The sequence below is a fragment of the Pseudophryne corroboree genome, chromosome 3 (assembly GCF_028390025.1).
Source record: "Pseudophryne corroboree isolate aPseCor3 chromosome 3, aPseCor3.hap2, whole genome shotgun sequence".
Classification (NCBI taxonomy): Eukaryota; Metazoa; Chordata; class Amphibia; order Anura; family Myobatrachidae; genus Pseudophryne; species Pseudophryne corroboree.
The window spans coordinates 218,439,076-218,447,315 of NC_086446.1; positions in this window are offsets into that span (position 1 = coordinate 218,439,076).

The following is an 8,240-nucleotide window of genomic DNA, read 5'->3' on the forward strand; positions in this document are numbered from 1 at the left end:
GCCTGCAGAATCGCTCCATTTTAGCTCCTTCTTCAATCTCTCCAGCTTCTTCTGCAAAAACCTGATGAGGGGAATGACTTGACTCAGGCTGGCAGTGTGTGAACTGAATTCACATGTGGCAAGTTCAAAGGGTTGCAGAAACTTGCACAACGTTGAAATCATTCTCCACTGCGCTTGAGTCAGGTGCATTCCCCCTCCTTTGCCTATATCGTAGGTAGCTGTATAGGCTTGACTGGCCTTTTGCTGCTCCTCCATCCTCTGAAGAATATAGAGGGTTGAATTCCACCTCTTTACCACCTCTTGCTTCAAATGATGGCGAGGCAGGTTCAGGAGTGTTTGCTGGTGCTCCAGTCTTCGGCACGCGGTGGCTGAATGCCGAAAGTGGCCCGCAATTCTTTGGGCCACCGTCAGCATCTCTTGCACGCCCCTGTCGTTTTTTTAAAAATTCTGCACCACCAAATTAATTGTATGTGCAAAACATGGGACGTGCTGGAATTTGCTCACATGTAATGCACGTGCAATATTGGTGGCGTTGTCCGATGTCACAAATCCCCAGGAGAGTCCAATTGGGGTAAGCCATTTTGCGATGATGTTCCTCAGTTTCCGTAAGAGGTTGTCAGCTGTGTGCCTCTTATAAAAAGCGGTGACACAAAGCGTAGCCTGCCTAGGAACGAGTTGGCGTTTGCGAGATGCTGCAACTGGTGCCGCCGCTGCTGTTCTTGCTGCGGGAGGCGAAACATCTACCCAGTGGGCTGTCACAGTCATATAGTCCTGACTCTGCCCTGCTCCACTTGTCCACATGTCCGTGGTTAAGTGGACATTGGGTACAACTGCATTTTTTAGGACACTGGTGACTCTTTTTCTGACGTCTGTGTATATTCTCTGTATCGCCTGCCTAAAGAAGTGGAACCTAGATGGTATTTGGTACCGGGGACACAGTACCTCAAACAATTCTCTAATTCCCTGTGAATTAACGGTGGATACTGGACACCCGTTTAACACCACTGCAGCTGCCAAGACCCGAGTTATCCGCTTTGCAGCAGGATGACTGCTGTGAAATTTAATCTTCCTCGCAAAGGACTGTTGGACAGTCAATTGCTTACTGGAAGTAGTACAAGTGGTCTTCCGACTTCCCCTCTGGGATGACGATCGACTCCCAGCAGCAACAATAGCAGCGCCAGCAGCAGTAGGCGTTAAACTCAAGGATGCATTGGAGGAATCCCAGTCAGGAGAGGACTCGTCTGATTTGCCAGTGACATGGCCTGCAGGACTATTGTCTTTCATGTCTAATGAGGAAATTGACACTGAGGGAGTTGGTGGTGTGGTTTGCAGGAGCTTGGTTACAAGAGGAAGGATTTAGTTGTCAGTGCACTGCTTCCGCTGTCACCCAAAGTTTCTTAACCTGTCAATGACTTCTGATGAATGCGCTCCAGGTGATGTATAAGGGAGGATGTTCCTAGGTGGTTAACGTCCTTACCCCTACTTATTACAGCTTGACAAAGGCAACACACGGCTTGACACCAGTTGTCCGCATTTCATTCCACACCGAAGAGGTGATTTTTTTTGTAATTTGACCAGGCATGTCAATGGCCATATTCATCCCACGGACAACAGGTGTCTCCCCGGGTGCCTGACTTAAACAAACCACCTTACCATCAGAATCCTCCTTGTCAATTTCCTCCTCAGCGCCAGCAACACCCATATCCTCATCCTGGTGTACTTCAACAGTGACATCTTCAATTTGACTATCAGGAACTGGACCGCGGGTGCTCCTTACAGCACTTACAGGGGGCGTGCAAATGGTGGAAGGCGCCACATCTTCCCGTCCAGTGTTGGGAAAGTCAAGCATCGCAACCGACACAATTGGACTATCCTTGGGGATTTGTGATTTAGAAGAACGTACAGTTCTTTGCTGTGCTTTTGCCAGCTTAAGTCTTTTCATTTTTATAGCGGGAGGATGAGTGCTTCCATCCTCATGTGAAGCTGAACCACTAGCCATGAACATAGGACAGGGCCTCAGCCGTTCCTTGCCACTCTGTGTCGTAAATGGCATATTGGCAAGTTTACGCTTCTCATCAGACGCTTTTAATTTTGATTTTTGGGTAATTTTACTGAACTTTTGTTTTTTGGATTTTACATGCTCTCTACTATGACATTGGGCATCGGTCTTGGCAGATGATGTCGATGGCATTTCATCGTCTCGACCATGACTAGTGGCAGCAGCTTCAGCACGAGGTGAAAGTGGATCTTGATCTTTCCCTATTTTACCTTCCACATTTTTGTTCTCCATTTTTTAATGTGTCAAATTATATGCCCGTAATATATCAATAGCAATGGCCTACTGTACTGTACTGTACCATATATGTATACTGTTGGTCACCAAAATGCTGCACTGTAATACTAGAAGCTATACAAAAGTATATATATTATTGTATATATAAGTACAGAGCGGTGTAACTGTGACATGTGTCCTGACAAGCAGTATAGAAGCTATAGAATAGTATATATATATTACTGTATATCAGTAGTAGTACAGAGCGGTGTAACTGTGACACATCAGTCCTGACAAGCAGTATAGAAGCTATAGAATAGTATATATATTACTGTATATATATATATATCAGTACAGAGCGATGTAACTGTGACACATGTGTCCTGACAAGCAGTATAGAAGCTATAGAATAGTATATATATATATATATATATATATATATATATATATATTACTGTATATATATATCAGTACAGAGTGGTGTAACTGTGACACATGTGTCCTGACAAGCAGTATAGAAGCTATAGAATAGTATATATATTACTGTATATATATATCAGGACAGAGCGATTTAACTGTGACACATGTGTCCTGACAAGCAGTATAGAAGCTATAGAATAGTATATATATATATATATATATATATATATATATATTACTGTATATATATATCAGTACAGAGTGGTGTAACTGTGACACATGTGTCCTGACAAGCAGTATAGAAGCTATAGAATAGTATATATAATTATATTACTGTATATATCAGTACAGAGTGGTGTAACTGTGACACATGTGTCCTGGCAAGCAGTATAGAAGCTATAGAATAGTATATATATTACTGTATATATATATATATATATATATATATATATATCAGTACAGAGCGGTGTAACTGTGACACGTGTCCTGACAAGCAGTATAGAAGCTATAGAATAGTATATATTATTATACTGGTGGTCCCCAGTCCCCACAAAAGGAAGAGTAGGGGACTGCGCTTATTCCTCCCTCACTCGATATGTTAAAGCTGCTCTGGAGAAAAAGGGGAGGATTCCACTATCCTCTCCGTTACTTAAAACACAGAAAAAAAGGGGGGTATCTCCCAGCGCTTAATTTTATCGGATGAGTCCTATAGACTGTTAACTATAAGATTGAACTATCAAATATCAATAATCACAAAGTCAAATATATAAAATTAATTTCTTTTATTAAAGGTGAGGTATGGAAATTTCCATATAGGGTATCTTTCACTCCATTCTAAAATACTAAAAGGTTTTACAGTGGTTCCTAATACCGGTATACTGAAAATAAATAAAACGACAAGACAAACAACACAAAAACATATAATAATTTGTGATACGCTGTCCTTAGCGATTTACTCACTAAAAGTCTTAGATGTTATAATCACTGAAATATAACTCTTAAGTTCCTGGAATGTGTTAATTTTCCACAAGGTAGAACTACTTGAATCAGAGAGGCAGTCTTAGTAAAGAGTCCACTCCATTCAGGCCAAAATCTCCTGAGATCAGTATATATTGCTGTCTTCAGGTAAACCATATGGAAAGCCACTTACTTCAAACTCATGGAGAAACAAACGTCGGGTGTCTGCCGGCAGACAGTAAATCGGCGTCTCTGCAATTGACTAGTTTCGCCTGTCTCAGCAGGCTTCCTCAGGATCCACAATGCAGCACATTGATCAGATATTTGCAGCACACTGAGCACAGATAAGAAGAGTTTTCAGGCAGAGAACGTAGATATTTTCAGCACAGTGAGCACAGATTATTTGCAGCACACTGAGCACAGATATTTTCAGCACACTGAGCACAGATTACGGAGCTTTTCAGGGGAGAGAACGCTGCCACGTCCTCTCCGTTCAATCTCCAATGCACAAGTGAAAATGGCGGCGGCGCGCGGCTCCTTATATAGAATACGAATCTCGCGAGAATCCGACAGCGGGATGATGATGTTCGGGCGCGTTCTGGTTAACCGAACAAGGCGGGAAGATCCGAGACTGCCTCGGAACCGTGTAAAATGGGTGAAGTTCGGGGGGGGGGGTCGGATCTCAATGAACCGAACCCGCTCATCTCTACTTATTACCAGAGATTTTCCTCGCTGTCTTTACCCTATCTCCGTGCTTGCCTCATTGATCGATTCACCTTGTAAATAATAAACGCAATATTTTGCTCAATCAACTCCTAATTTATATTCTGTGTTGTATCCCTCTAAGTGGTACAAGTTCAATGGTCAAAATAAAAGGTTAGTATATTTAGGAAGGGGAAGTGCATTGAAGGGAATGTGTATAATGTTTTGTTTTTTTCTACAAAGGTTTCTTTCCAGCATCATTAGCAGTTATTCATTTAAAAAAGATCTGTCAAGTTTATAAAGAAAAAAAAATTGTACATTTTACATAGTGACTCTGGGTTAAATTCAGAGTTGCACACAACTTGGTTGCATTGCAAGCTTGAAGGTAAATGAGAATTTCAGACTGTATTCAGAGAAGGCTGGATTTATTCCTTACTTTCTACTTGTGAAAGTAGTTGTATTCACTATCAGTGTAGACAGTAGCGGCTCTTGCCACGGGCAAGCAGGCTTTTTGCCCGGGGCGCAACTACCCTGAGTGCGCCGCCGCCGCCGTGGTAAGAGCAGCTACTGATCCACCCTCCCTCCCTCCTTCCCCACTCCCCGGCCCCCGGCTGCAGTGAGCACCATGTGCGCCCGCTGCAGCGGGCATCGCTGACTGACGCTAGAGGTCAAAATTGACCCCTAGTGTCAGTGCGGAGCTGCTATGGGAGAGACTTTATGACGTCTCTCCCATAGAGAGGAGCCGGTGCCCGGAGACAGCGGCAGCAGCGGTCCGGAAGCAGGAGCGAGGCTGGTAAGTATTGTGGTTTTTTTTTAGGGTTTCAAAGCGGCGCTACTACAGGGGGCACATACTGGGGGCACTACTACAAGGGGCACAGCTACTGGGGGCAGATCTACAGGGGGCACAACTAAAGGGGGCACATACTGGGGGCACTGCTACAGGTGGAACAGCTACTGGGGGCAAATCAACTGGGGGCACTACTACAAGGGGCACTGCTACAGGGGGCACTGCTACAAGGAGCACAGCTACAGGGGGCACAACTACTGGGGGCACAGCTACTGTGGGCAAATCTACAGGGGGGTACAACTACTGGGGGCACAACTACAGGGGATACATACTGGGGGCACTGCTATAGGGTGCAAATCAACTGGGGGCACAGGTACAAGGGGCACAGCTACTGGGGGCACTACTATGGGGGTCACTGCTACTGGGGACACAGCTACAAGGGGCACTACTAAAGGGGGCACTGTTACATGGGGAACAGCTACTGGGGGGGAAATTAACTGGGGGCACAGCTGCTGAGGGTACAGCTACTGGGGCACAAATACTGGGGGCACATCTACAGCGGGGCACAAGTACAGGGGGATAACTGTGGGCACGCCCCTTCCCTATGAAGAAGCCACGCCCCTGTTTTGGGGGGCGCACCCTCGGCGTGCACCAACTGTATTTTACCTGGAGGGTTGCTAAGCGATCCAGCTCGGTATACCGTAATGTGCATACAGTAGACCTCGCTTATCCCAGTGTAATTGAGCTAGGGGATTGTGACGCTCCTTCAGCATTGCCCCCTGAACTGTGAAATGTATGCCATACTGTATCTCACTACATATCCGAGCGCTGCCACGTGCTGGGAGTTCACGGTCGGCGGCCATGTTGTCAGGTTGCTAAGCGATCCAGCTCGGTATACCGTAATGTGCATAGACCGCGCTTATCCCAATGTAATTGAGCTAGGGGATTGTGACGCTCCTTCAGCATTGCCCCCTGGAGTGTGAAATGTATGCCATACTGTATCTCACTACATATCCGAGCGCTGCCACGTGCTGGGGGTTCACGGTCGGTGGCCATTTTTAGTGTGCATAGAACTCGCTTATCCACATAGGCCCCTGTGTTTTTAACTACTATATTGAGATGCACATTTCTAGGCCTACAGTATTTAATATACAGTAAGCAGCATTGTTGTTAGGCAATAATTGAAGAATTTACATACAGTACTGACATGTACTGTATGTAATGCTTGTACATCATGTCAGTCGACCCTTATGCTGTACACTACTGTAAGTCTCACAGGGCCCATGCACTTCCAAGGAGGGTTATTTACTGTACTGTATCTGTTTCATACAGGAAACTAATTGCAGTCCATAACACTGAAGTTGTATTTTCAGTACTGTACAGTATACAATACTTAAATTTGAACATCAGGTACTGGATAGTAAACATGTACTGTACAGTATTAACTTCTATCATAAAACTCTTATGCATTTTCAGATGTGTAAATTTTAGACTACAGTATTCACAAATGTTTTCTCTCCATACAGGAATTATAGTTGGACAACATGCCAGTAACTATCAACAAAACGATGAGCAAGATAATCGCCAACATGAAAAAAGAAAATAAAACCATCAAAGAGATCCATGCATGGCTCAAGGAAAGTGGCATTATAGTCACTTTAGAAACGGTGCGCTATCATGCATTCGAGAGAACAACGCCCAGATTTGTATTTCCTACAAAATGCACATGGTACGTACTGTACACTACTGTAATGTTTAAATGACTTGCTTTATACCATAAACAATTTTTTTGAAATAAAATAAAAACTTCATCAATTGTAACTGTGATTGTGCTGTTCATGAATTCATATTTTTCATACTGTATTGTACTGTAGGAGAGTGCAACAAATTGTGGAGGAACTAACTCGTGAGGATGATGAGCGTACTGCTCTGCAAATAAAACGAATTCTCCATTCCAAGTATGACCTGGACATATCGGCCACCAGCATCAGAAGGATGCGACGGAAAATGGGATGGACCTTTGGCGCAACAAGGTAAAATACTGAAAGCAGTATAAACCATACAGTAAATGCACTGTTAATAATCCCTTGATACGTGATATAATAATGCCATAAATCATTATACAGAGTGTGTACTTTATACTATATACAGTATGTGTGTGTGTATATACTGTATATATTCTATCCCAAAAGAGATACCTACTGTATAGGCACTCAGAGACAGCAATGAAGCATTGCCGGCTTATTGTGATGATTACATACTGTATACTGTGTGTGTGTGTTTGTGTGTATGTACAGTATGTATATATATATTACTCTGTATGTAACTTAATGTACTGTATGTACAGTTTAATGTATACAGTAGGTATATAATACAGTATACTGCACATACAGTCTACTGTATATACAGTAATCTGTAAATCTGTAATTTCATAACTGTATCTGATTTCATTATTTTTGGCTCTTCACAGGATATCTCCAATGATAAGAGATGTGAATAAAGAAAAGAGAGTGGAACAGGCACGGCGATGGATTGAGAGTGGTGAAACATTTGATGATGTCATTTTCACAGATGAATCGTCTGTTGCCCTTGAGCGGTTCTCCAGAATGTCATTCAGGAAACGTAACCATATCTCTTTAAAACCACGCCCAAAGCATCCATTGAAAGTCCATGTATGGGGAGGCATATCACGATTAGGAGCTGGTCCCCTATTATTTTTCGAAGGTACACTACTATACTTTATTCTGTGCCTGTGTTCTGTAAAAATACATGTTGTACTGTAGAGTACGTGTAACTGCACAATAAAAGGAGTTGCTTATTAATGAACAACATTTTTTGATTTCTGTAGGAATCATGGATAAGAAATTTTTCCAAGAAACAATAGTAGAGAAATGTATGGTGCCATTTGTGAATAAATATTACCCAACTCACCATAGGATATTCCAAGACAATGATCCTAAACACTCCGCCTCAGCCAAATTTATGGAAGAGAAAGGTATGAATTGGGAATGCACACCACCAGAGTGAGTATTCTTTCAACAGTGTACAAGTAAAATTTTGGATAGCACTCTAGTACTGTAAAAAAAAAATTTGTTTAATAAA